Source organism: Sinohyriopsis cumingii, chromosome 2 (assembly GCF_028554795.1).
Source record: "Sinohyriopsis cumingii isolate HCF-2022 chromosome 2, ASM2855479v2, whole genome shotgun sequence".
Lineage (NCBI taxonomy): Eukaryota > Metazoa > Mollusca > Bivalvia > Unionida > Unionidae > Sinohyriopsis > Sinohyriopsis cumingii.
The window spans coordinates 6,352,613-6,364,188 of record NC_142962.1 but is presented as its reverse complement, the minus strand read 5'-3'; positions in this window follow the sequence as shown (position 1 = coordinate 6,364,188).

Genomic DNA, 11,576 nt, shown 5'->3' with positions numbered 1-11,576 from the left:
TAGCTGGCCAAATGAGAGACATCGGCTAAATCGGCTTGCCATTGATGATCGATGCCTTCCACTCGGGTGCGACTTCTGGCAAACTTGCGTCGAATGGGTGTGTGTAAAGTGTAGGTAGCTTGTTCTTGTAACCATCGTTGCACTTGAGGTAAACGGAGACTTTTCAGTCGAGTTTTGGCAGCACGATACAATTTTTGAACTCCTGCGTAACCTGCAGGATACGAGGGATCGTAGTAAATGCTGGCTAACACTTTTTCCATTTTTTTGTGTTTGTGTGTTAATAAGTCACTCACTCTTCGGTGATGCTACTTTGGGTGGGTCGAAAGGGTAGTTTAGAAACGGATTTACGTGTCCGATGGGCTACGGGAGTAGAAGTCGCAGGTAGTGGTGGAGGTGGAGGTGGCAATGGAATGGATTTGGTTTTCTTTTCTTTTTTCACTTCTGGTTTCCCTTCTTTCTTTTTCACTTCTGTCGAAGGAGGAGTGGACATCATCTTTTTAACCCAAGCTTTCATTTCTTCTCGTTGGGGTGTGGGGGACGGGGCCAACAAGGATGCTGAAATCTTACTCGAAATGGGTGCTGCTGACGGTGTTTGAAACACTTCTCGCATCTCTTCTTCCTCAGGTCTTCGTGGGGTAGCATCTCTGGTGACCCCTGGGGATGGTAGTAGTGGTGGTGGTGGTAGTGATGATGGTGCTGAACTTTTCATCAAGGTCTTAAAATCTGTCAAAGTGGGTAGAGCTGTTTCGTCTAAAGCTTTCTGGTGAAAGAGTTGCAGGTACTGTTGCGATTTTTCTGTTTCGGACAAATCTTGGCGATCCATCAAGGACTGCAATTCGTGTTGTAACTGGGACATCTCGCTCAAATTGGGATTGGGAGGTAAATGCGGGGTGCGTTGTTCTTGCCACCGATGGTATTCCATCCATCGTTTGTAAGGCACTAAAGCTAGTTTTCGTCCTTCCATGGGGCTGTCAGGGGTCAATTCTGAGATCTTGGGCCTTTTTATCTTGCTCCCACCAGTCCTCCCAACATGGTTCCCAAGACTCCTTTCAGTAAGGGGCCTAACAAGAGGGGTAAAATGCCTCCACGTTGGACCAACATCTTCTTCTTTTGACGAATGGGAATTTTCTTTTGAACCATTTGGCGAAGAACGTGACGATGTTTGCCTAAGCATTGTTTCTGGTGTTTGGACAAAGGGATCGTGCCTTTCAAGACGTTCAAACAGCATTCGCACACGGTATCGATGACCTCTTTGGAGGCCGATTGAATGAGTTTTTTTCGTAGAGGTGGAGAAGCTTTGGACAGGACAGATAACATGTCCCCATGTTTGTCTAAACGAGGAGGCAGTCCTTTTCTTTTCTTTCCTTGGGGTTGTTTAGAAGAGGGATGTTTTCTGGAGGGTGACATCTTCAGGAGCACCAAAACACTGATACCCCGACTTGGTCACAGGCCTTTTTTATACTGGAACGCGTCGCCACTGATTGTCTTTACGTCGTATCAATTTGAGGACAGGCATGACACGTCGTGCAGGGGTACGCAACGGACTAAATCGAGCCAGTTCTTGCTTGGACAAATCCAGTAAACTTTGTAACATTCCCGATCTTTGTTGGACTTTGATTTTGGGAGAAGGTACTTTGTGAGCAGCAGCCACTGCCACTAAATTGGAGGGTCCTGCCACTGGGGAAGTTCTTTTTGGGGTCATCAGCGGAGAAGTTCTTGGTGTGATCAACGTCTCCAAGTGCTCTTCAGTTCTTGGTGTCATCAACGGAAAAGTGGATGAACGTGAGGCTGCCGGAGACGCAGTCACTGCCGTGGCAGGTCGTGGTTTGCGAGTGTAAGGTTGCGTCCTGGCCGAAGAAGTGCCTCTCATGCGACTAGTTTTCTTCTGTGGGCTTTTCTTTTTCTGGGGACTTTTACTCTGTTTCTTTTTCTGGGGTCTTCTTTTCTTTTTCCGGGGTGGTGTCTGGTAAGAGGAGGGTCCCGCCACTGAAGAAGTTATCCTTGGGGGTCTGGTCTTTTTCTTCTTGGAGCTTCGTTGGACTTTTTTCTTGGGGAGAAGTTTGGGGGCATTAGGATCCCATCTTAAGAGAGAGCGAATGATGACCCCTCCTAGAGTACCGCTCCCTCCAGGTTTCAAAATGATTTGTTTTTTGGTTTGAGTGTCGATGCGGGGATCGGCCAGTTGGGTCAAAGCGACTTTGTTTCGATCAAAAAAGCGTTTGGTTTGATGAGGAATCTGAATGATTCCTTGGAGTAATTGACGTGCCGTCACCGTGAACCATCGTAAGACTTCTTTGAGACTAGCTTCTAAGACACGAGCTCGTATTTGTGGATTTTTTTGTCGACTGATGCCATACAAGGCACGAATCAATTTGACGGGAAGATGCGACTGAAGGGACGTCATGTTCAAGATGTGTGTGAGACAGACGAAAAGGGCCTGAGGTTTTTATAGATTTTTTATGTGGAGTGAAATTAAGTCGAGGACGGAGACGTGTACAGGACAGGCCCTCCGTCTTGGCACCAGTGGTGAAACAAGTGGGTACGAAATTGCAAATCATCGGCGGTCGTAGGTTTCAAATCGACGACTAAATAGGCGTGTGGAGTTTGAGTGGCATCGTCGTACGCCTGAGTCAGCCAAGGCGTTCCTAACTGTTTGGCTAAGACTTGTACTTGCGATTTATCTCGAGGGCTTTTAAACAAGACCACGTAATGCGCATTGAGACTGATGGTGCGATGGGCTTTACTTTGTTGAAACAAGTTTTGAGTAATGTAAACGACACTGGCATTACGGTGATGCCCTTTGCGCGTGAACCACAGTTTAATTTCTTCTTCGTCTTCTCCTAACATGTCGTCGAAAATGACCAAATGGGTTTGACGGGAGTCAGAGACGATGCCGTCGTCTTCTTTAGGAATGCCTTCCACAAACACGATGGAATCGCCTTGACTTTCTCGCAAGAGGTTGTACGCCGATTGCCACTCTTTGTAACACCACACGATTCGTTGAGGTAGCCGATCAATCAAATGATGTTTATGTTCGATCAAACGTTTGACGAATTCGGTTTTGCCTGAACCGCTAGGTCCAGCAATGAGCATGTTAAAGGGATGGCGATGATACAAAGCCTGCCAACTGGCACGATCTAAGTGTTCGTCGATGACTTTGACAGTAGAGGAAGAGGGAGCAGAGACAGCAGAGGTAGCCATAGTGTCGGGAATGTCACTTGTGAAACGAAAACAAACAAGACGAGAGTTTATATACTTTTTTTCAGAACACGTTTATTGAATGTTTTAAACATGAATACGAAAGACAAAAATACATAAAAGCCAAAGGCTTAAGTACAAGGATAAAAGGCACATGATAACCATTAACGTGGAATAAAAACAAGTGTCTGTAAAACATGTTTTGGGTAAAGTTCTGACCAGTTCTATAGGGGGTAAGGTCACACATGTGTCCTCCCGAAAGGGTCTTTCAGGCCTGTCCACGACAGTCGTGTCCTGGGTGACGGGTTCTTCTGGCACCGTCACTAACACAGGTTGAAAAGTAACTTTTTTCCTTGAACAACTCTCGTGCATACTGAGCCACTTCTTGGGTCCAAGCCTCAAAATCCCATTCTTTCCAGGCACGGACATCTGTCCAATGGGGATGTAAGTCACAAGCTACACACACATCGTCATACACGTCTTGGGTAGCTAAAAGTTGACGAATTTTTTTTTTCCTGTTGAGGTCGAGAAGTATCCAGATGAAAACGCAAGGCTTTGAGCAAAAGGAGTCTTTCGTGACCATTTAAGCCATTGAGGTGGTAAGTTCTGTTCGTAAAGAGTCCACAAGGAATCGACTGGTAAACGAAATCCCAGAAAACAAGTCACTAAGACACACCCCACTTGTCGACCCAAATTGAATGAATATAGTTCTTGTAATAATTGATGGTAATGATCCACGGTTTGAATATGGTCATTGAGTTCCTTCCACGGAATCTGTTGGATTACATACGACATAAGTTGCGGCATGGCAGCCTGTTTTTATAGTCTCTTTGTTTCGGAAGCAATACACGTACTTTCTAGCCAGAGATCTTCGTTCTCCAGTGGGGAATCTAAATGTTGCATACTGTAACCGAAACGTCAGAGTTTGTTTAGAAGTTTCCTCTTCCGCTAAGTAGATTCCACGTAAAATATGTCGGTAATCCTTTACCTTGTCTTTCTCAATGTGTTGCACTAGGTGAATCTCGAAGTAACCAAAATGATCAACACGTGGATCATCGGGGGCCGGAAGTATTGAACAAGGTCTGACCACTGAAACAATTTCTGACGAATCAGTCCTCTTATACCATTCAGGTACCATTGGTTAAAGATCTGGTGACGTAACGGATGCAATTGTTCTTTACGTTTGACTTGTATTTTGACCAGTCTCGGTAAATGCGTTCTCTCAATTCCACAGGCAAAGCACGAATGTTCTCTTGTAAAGTATCCATGAATAGGTCAGTCCGTACAATTCACAATCTTCTCCTAGAGCAAAAGTAATCCACATAGTGAGTAATTTCTGACCACTGCCATGCAGGGTAACGTCCAAGAATGTCATGAACTCTTTTGATGTAAACGGTCTAGAGTAATACAATAGGACGAATGCACACTTGACACAAAGGAATCTAACACACTGGCTGACTTTTTCACTTTCCTCTTGTGAATTTCTCGGCACAAAAGTTCTACAGTCACCTATTGAGATTTCACTCTGGCAAGTCCCTGCCAAACTTCCTTGTAAATCTTCTCTTGCAGTTCTTTAGGTAATGATTCAATATCGTTTTTGAAATGAAGTTTAAATACTGGTCTCGGTGATGTCCAACATTTGACTCCTAGCCAAACTGGTTTCTTCTTCGTCAACGACATGGTAAGCTACTTTAATGTCTCGGTCCCACTAAGGGTAAGTAATGACAATTCGGTGACCATCGAGCATGTTCTACGTAGGCCGAATCTTGTGGTTCCCAGTAATGAACTGACACACCGCAACTGAAGCACTTGACTTTATCTCCTTCGCCCAAGTAGAAAAAATCCGGCTCTGGCTAATTCTTCGGGGGTCGGTCCTCCCAGATACTTAGGCCATTTTCCTTTGAACGATTGAAGACGATTTTCAAAGTCGCAGTATTCCGACAAACGCACAGGAAACGAATATTCGTCTTTCACAGGTTCGTTTCGATGAGGGTTGGGTGACATGGACAGGAGTTTGCTCAGGGTTGGATGACATCCGTAGGGGGGTAGACGTGAAGGTGAACATTCCCCTTTAAAACGAAACCCAGTAAAATGCCCAAGTGGACGAGTGGCATCGCTTTCGCATCCCTCAGGTTTGACACGGACAGCATCACTTTCCATGATACGGGTAGTGACACTAAAGTTCCCATCATGCTTTACGGCATCGCTAAGGTCACAACGTACAGCATCGTACCCATCGCAAGGCTCACAATCGCATTCCACTTCAGAAGTCCCACACTTGAAGTGTGCCTTTCTAAACTTGTTTTGTGTTTCTCTGAAAGTATTCATCTTGTTCGCTTGGTCTTGGTAGTCACAATGAACTATCGATCTTGCCTAGAGTTCCTTTTTATATACAGACCAATACCGACGTGTCCATACGGTAAAGTGAAATGATTGGGAAGTCGCACTCGCTTCTGGTATACGATTTGATAGACTTTTTCCAAGGGTCGACTGACGATGTGGTGAGTGGGTAAACGTACAATCTTGTTCGGTTGATAGGTGGTCACTTTAAAGTTTCCATCCTCTCCCGATTGCAAGGCTTCTTTCAGTACCCCAAAGTTGACCACTCGACTGGTACGATAATTCAGAGTCAATCCTTTCACGTTGCACGTCGTGTGCACTTCTCCTTGCTTGTCCCGGTATTCGTAGCCGTAATTTTTTGGACCGCCACTGACGAAACTTAGAATCTTGTCGTCGGGATGCTCGTCTGTCCAGGCTCCTAAACGGTCTCCTTCGATGTCAGGGTGCTGTTGACTCGGGTGATGAATGTAGATGCAACTGTCCGTGTCAAAGTACAGGACGCGTTCCCCTAACAGTTCTAAAGCTTCGTACAATTTTAAACGAGCATGGGCTGTCACGTAAGCCGCAATGATAACATTTCCAAAAGGGTCGTCTTGTACAAAGTCCAGATCTTCTTCGTAATTGACCAAGATCAAATCCTCGCGAACGACGTCCACGTGTTTCATGTATTTGGTTTTGTCGTGAATCATCTGGAAGTAGCGGGAAGGTTCTGTCAAATAGTCCGTCTTGGGTAAACACGGTCGTTGTGCCATTTTACCCCACAAGCAATTTAACATCACTTTAGCAAACGATCGCCTGCCTTCGTTCTTCTCGATGTGATCTAAAGTGATGCCTTCTTGTTCATTGTATTTCTCTTTGAATTTTATTTGGTCTTCGGGAGTGTGACACCAGGAAGGATAGCCGCTGGCTTCTTGCTTCAGTTTCAAAAAGGCATCCACGTAGTCAGCGAAAATGCCTTTCTGACCGGGATCACCCTTGTGGTATTGTTGTGTCTTGGGAAAGTGGAAAATTTCGCACACTTCTAACAGTTGGTATCCCATGTCCAGAGCTTTGAACAATTCTACGCTGACCCAGGTTCCCGTCAAGGCACGTTCTTCCTGGGTGTGCTGACAAGGTTGGTTTTGGTTGCACGTTTCGGCACAAGTACTGCACAATGGAAACATCAGTTTGCCTTGACAATGGTGAGGTAAGACGGGATGATATAGGTTCGTGGGAGGCAAAACTTTACACTTGATCAAGCCTTCGTATTGTCGAATGTTTTTCTGGTCGATGTGTTCCGTTAACACATGCCCTACAGGAAAGCGACAATATTTGCACACGTAGGGATACAGCGAACACACGTCCAAGTATTTGATTTCTTCTCCTTTCTCTTCGTCGGCTTGGTACAGCAAACAGGTGGCATTGGTCCTTCCTCCGTACAAACTATCCCTCGGGTTTAGGGGTCCATGAACTGGTAACTTTTAAACTCGGGATCGGTTTTCATACGGTGATCGTATTCGTGTTCCCACATTTCCACCACTTGGTATCCTTCCTGTTCCAACTTCAAGCGTCGCTGACAAGTGTCCTGGTACAAGTCTTCCATGGTTCGTTGTAAAAACTGCTTTTTAGTGCTACGATCAGGGTAACAGACGGGACATCCGTGAAATAAGCAACCGTTAAACTCGTACACGATCTTGGGGTTTTCTAAGTCCCAGCCATCTACCGAATACGTTCCGATGGTCTTTTCGCCTCCTCCGTTGCGGGCATGCTGAATCCATTTGTCTTCCTTGTCGCACAAGTAATGTAACCAACGTAGGACTTTGACCGAGTATTGACGTTTGACATAGTTGGTCGTTTGAGGGCTGATGACAGCCACGGTGTTTTCAGGCATGAGTGGTTGTCTGTACACTAAGGAACACGCTTTGGCAATGGTGCAAGCTTCTTTCAAAGGATCGACCCCTCCGTGTTCCATGAACAGTTCTCGAAATTTTCCACAGCAACGCCGTAAAATGTCCACGTCGGAACGACAATACTTTAGCATTTCTTCCTGAAAGTCGAAAGGGTCCGAGGCGTGAGCCTGGTACCAAGCGTAGAAAGCTTCTCGTTGTTCGGTACGCATGTTGTCAGGGTCGTAATAGTGAGCCTCAGGTAAATGGGGTAGAACGGCGTGTTGATTGGCTTCCGTATTGAAAAAGTGTGGAAAGTACCCTTTAGCCATTTCTGTCATTCCAAACGTTTTAGATATTCGACTCAAAGGCATGGCCAAGTAACTCATCGAATCTTTAAACTGTACTTGTCCTACCTGCATGAAAATGATTTTGGCTCCGTTCAAAGTCACTTTAGGACGCTCGGTGCCTTGTTCCGTATAGTATTTCAAAAGAAACTGTCCATCGTATCCGGGGAAATTGTGAGCCATCACCGTGGCATGACGATGACAATCTCCGTAACGTTCGATGTCCTCTTTGCTCCATGTCTTGTCGATGGGGTCTAAGACCCATTGGGCAAAATCGGCTAACGTGTTCGGTCCTCGAAAGATTTTTTCACGTCCTCCAGGAATCTTGCTGCAGTGAGGGCAATGACTGAAAATAGGTTTTTGAATGCACTTCTCGCACGGTCGATGAGCCACGCAGAAATTAGGAACGTGAATGCCAGTCTCTTTCATGCATTCGAAATCGAAAAAGATGAAATTGCCTTTATTCTTCTTCTTGTGACCGTCCTCATCCTCTGGTTGGGGTTGGTATTTTTGCATGTAACATTGATGTTCCAAGTCCACGATGTGGTGACAAATGTGACATTTTTTCTTTCCTGAACATATGTGTGCCTTGGCACTATTGGTACGTATGCCTTGTCCACACGTAGGGCACAATCTCAGCAGTTGACAAGCACATTTCTGCTGTGAACCTTGCGTCTTCAAATGTTGTTGGTAACAGGTAGGGCTGACAAACGTGCGCAGACAAGTTGAACAAGGCACTGGTCCTTCGCTCAGACAGGGTGGAGAGGCCAAACATCCTGAGCATTTCGATCCACAATGTTTGTGCTGCTCTCGATTATTATAACCACGGTCACATTTCTCACAGTAATATCTGTATCTTAGAAATCCGGTGATACTGGTAATGGTATCGAAATGTTCATCGTGATAATAGACATGAATGTATTTTCCATCCTTAAAATCTTGGCCTCGAAACAACAGAGGCCCACGCACTTCTTGAGGGTGCACTTTCAAGGTGTAGCGTGGAGCTAGGACATCTTGCAATTTTTGCATTTCAGGAATGCCACAGGGTGTGTCTTTGGACAGGCCAGCTTGTTGCAACAGGAGTTCTGCTTCGTTTCGTTGTTTGGCTCGGTCCGATTGTTGAATAGTTTTCCAGGTTCTTTTCCATTCTGCCGTGTCGTTCTTGTTGGCATAGGTTCGTCCCACCACGATGGCACGGACTAAACACATCTGGTCTTGAGGGTTGTTAATTCGGACGAGACTTGTTTTTTGGTGTTGCGAAGGTCGTCCACCAATAAGACCTTTTTGCGTCCAGTCCCTTGAGGAGGAGAGACATGGGTCATGTCCAGTGTGGCTTTTCCATCGGTGATGTCAAACTGGTCATTAGATTGTTGCACGTGTTGAATTTTGTCCATGACTTTGGAAGTGGTCAATTCTGCAGGGGTGCTAAACTCGATCCAAACAGGGGATTTCAAACCGTCGTGTTGTATGGAAAGTCTCAAGCGATCGTCTTCTTTGGGTTGACATTGTCGCTTGAGTGTGGTGAGCAAAGAATCCCACACTCCGGTGATGAACCCTTCTGCTTTCTCTAACGGTACGTCGGACTTGAAATCTTTAAACTTCACCGTGTATTTATAAGCCGTGGTTCTAAATTTTCTAGAGGAGCGCTTTTCCGACTCTCGAATGGAATAGTATTTTTCAGGGTTGACTAAGGGTGGCGAACTTTGTTTAGAGGGTTCAAATTCTGGTTCACTCATGTCCTCTTCAAAATCACTGGCATGAATTTGTGCCAAGACTTCAGCTCTGGTACGAGGCGATAGATCACGTTTCTGCCTCTTACTTTCTTCTTCTTTCTTCTCAAATGAATTGGATCGTTTCATCTTGAGTGCAAAACGTCAAATGACTCAAGTTTAAACACCATAAACTAATTTATAGTCATGGCAGACCAGCTTATATAAAAGGGTGTGTGTCTTGTCCTTTCACTATTCATTTCACTCTCAAACCGAGCAGAACGATGGAAGAGACTACCCAGATGGAACGTTTCATCAGAGCTTTGCGAGGGGTCATTAGAAAATTCTCTTCAGACCAGCCGACGGACTACTCTCCTTCCTTTCGAGATAAAAGTCAAGATACTTGCTATATCTGTCAGAAGAAATTGCATTGGTCTTCAGAGTGTCCAGACCATCAAAAAAGAAAAAAAGGGGCTAGAAAAGACAAAAGTCAAGATACCTGTTATTATTGTCAAGAAAAAGGACATTGGTCTCCAGATTGCCCAAAAAAGAAACAAGAGGAGTCAGAAGAAAAGAGGGATTCTTCAGAGGAAGAGAGGGATTCTTCAGAGGAAGAAAGCAGCCAGGTAAAGAAAAAGAAACAGGAGAAGAAAAGAAGGGAAGAAAGTGAGGAGGAAGAAGAGGAAAAGAATGTGAGGATGAAGAAATATAAAAAAACAGAGAGACTAAAAAATGAGACAGAAGAAGTTTATGAACTTTTTAAAGTGTTCTGTTGTGAATTGTGAATTGAATTGTAACTATGGATAAAAGAATACATTGATTATATAAGGTAAGAGTCTTTGAGTTTTGATTTTAAAATAAGAACGTACACTCACGCACTCATATACACGTACTATAGGGGTAAAATGTTTTTGGTTTTTTTTGAGTTATTGGCAATTGAAATTGTATTTCTTTTGGAGAGACGTGGGTGGCCCTGAAAAGGGCCTTTGGTTTTTATGGTGTAGGGGTGAGTTTAAGCAATCAACTTTAACTGTCTTAAGCCTTTGCCACGGCCGAGGCCTACTTCTGGACTGCGTACTGTTGATGATGATGATGATTTGGTTGAAATCACTAAGGGTGGTACGGTAGGCTTAGTCACAGGGTTGACGTGTTTAGCTCGGGAAGGTCGTATTCTCTTTGGTCGTAATAAAGAAGTCTGACACATTTGTTTCAGACTTCTTAACTCCGCTAAAATGTCCAACAGTACCGTGACCGTTTGATTTTCACCATCTTGTTCCTTTCTGCTACTTCTTCTTGTTGTTGTTGTTTATTTCTTACCTCTTCTTCTTGCTGCTGTTGCTGTAGGAGAAAAGCTTGTTCCGCTTCCTTTTGTCGTTGTATAAATTTCTCCAATTCTTCTTTCTGTCTCTGTCTAAAATTCTCCACTTGCGGTAATGAAGAAGGTAACGAAGGTTTCGGAACAAATTCTTGCGAGGTAAGAAAATCCACAAAATTCCAATTTACCTCTTCTGAAAGTAAATCCGGGTACCCTTGGGCGGTCTTCACTGCTGGTGCACCCCAATGGATCGTTTTCTGAGTTTCCGTCATGTTGAATCACTGTCGCATAGATTGACTACACACAGGCGCTAGCGAATCTATATAGACCACGTGACGTCACAGACTTTTCTCTTCGGATTGGATGCGGGCTGACTGAATTTTGTAACGCGTGTTTGGATTGGTGAATGAACTCAATCCGTTTCAATCCTTCCTCTACCTATAAATAAGCGCAATTCACTGCATTGATTCACCTGTTCTCGTCGCCTCAAGATGTGGACCACAGTTGAATCATCCACCCCTGTGTCTTCAATGATGTTTAGGACGGACATGCTAATGTATGTCCGATCCAAGTGGACCGTTGTCCACAGGACAGACACCAGTCTGTGGATACGTAGGATCTACGTAGAAAGACAAGGATGCCTCAAAAGAGTGCTGATTTACGGGCCAACAGTGAGACGCAGCCTAAGGACAAGAAGAAGACCAATGCGGTGCCCTTTATGTTAATGGATACATTAACATAAACCCAAAGGCCCTTTTCAGGGCCACTCATAGGTCTCGAAAAGAGAATGACTTTCGATTGC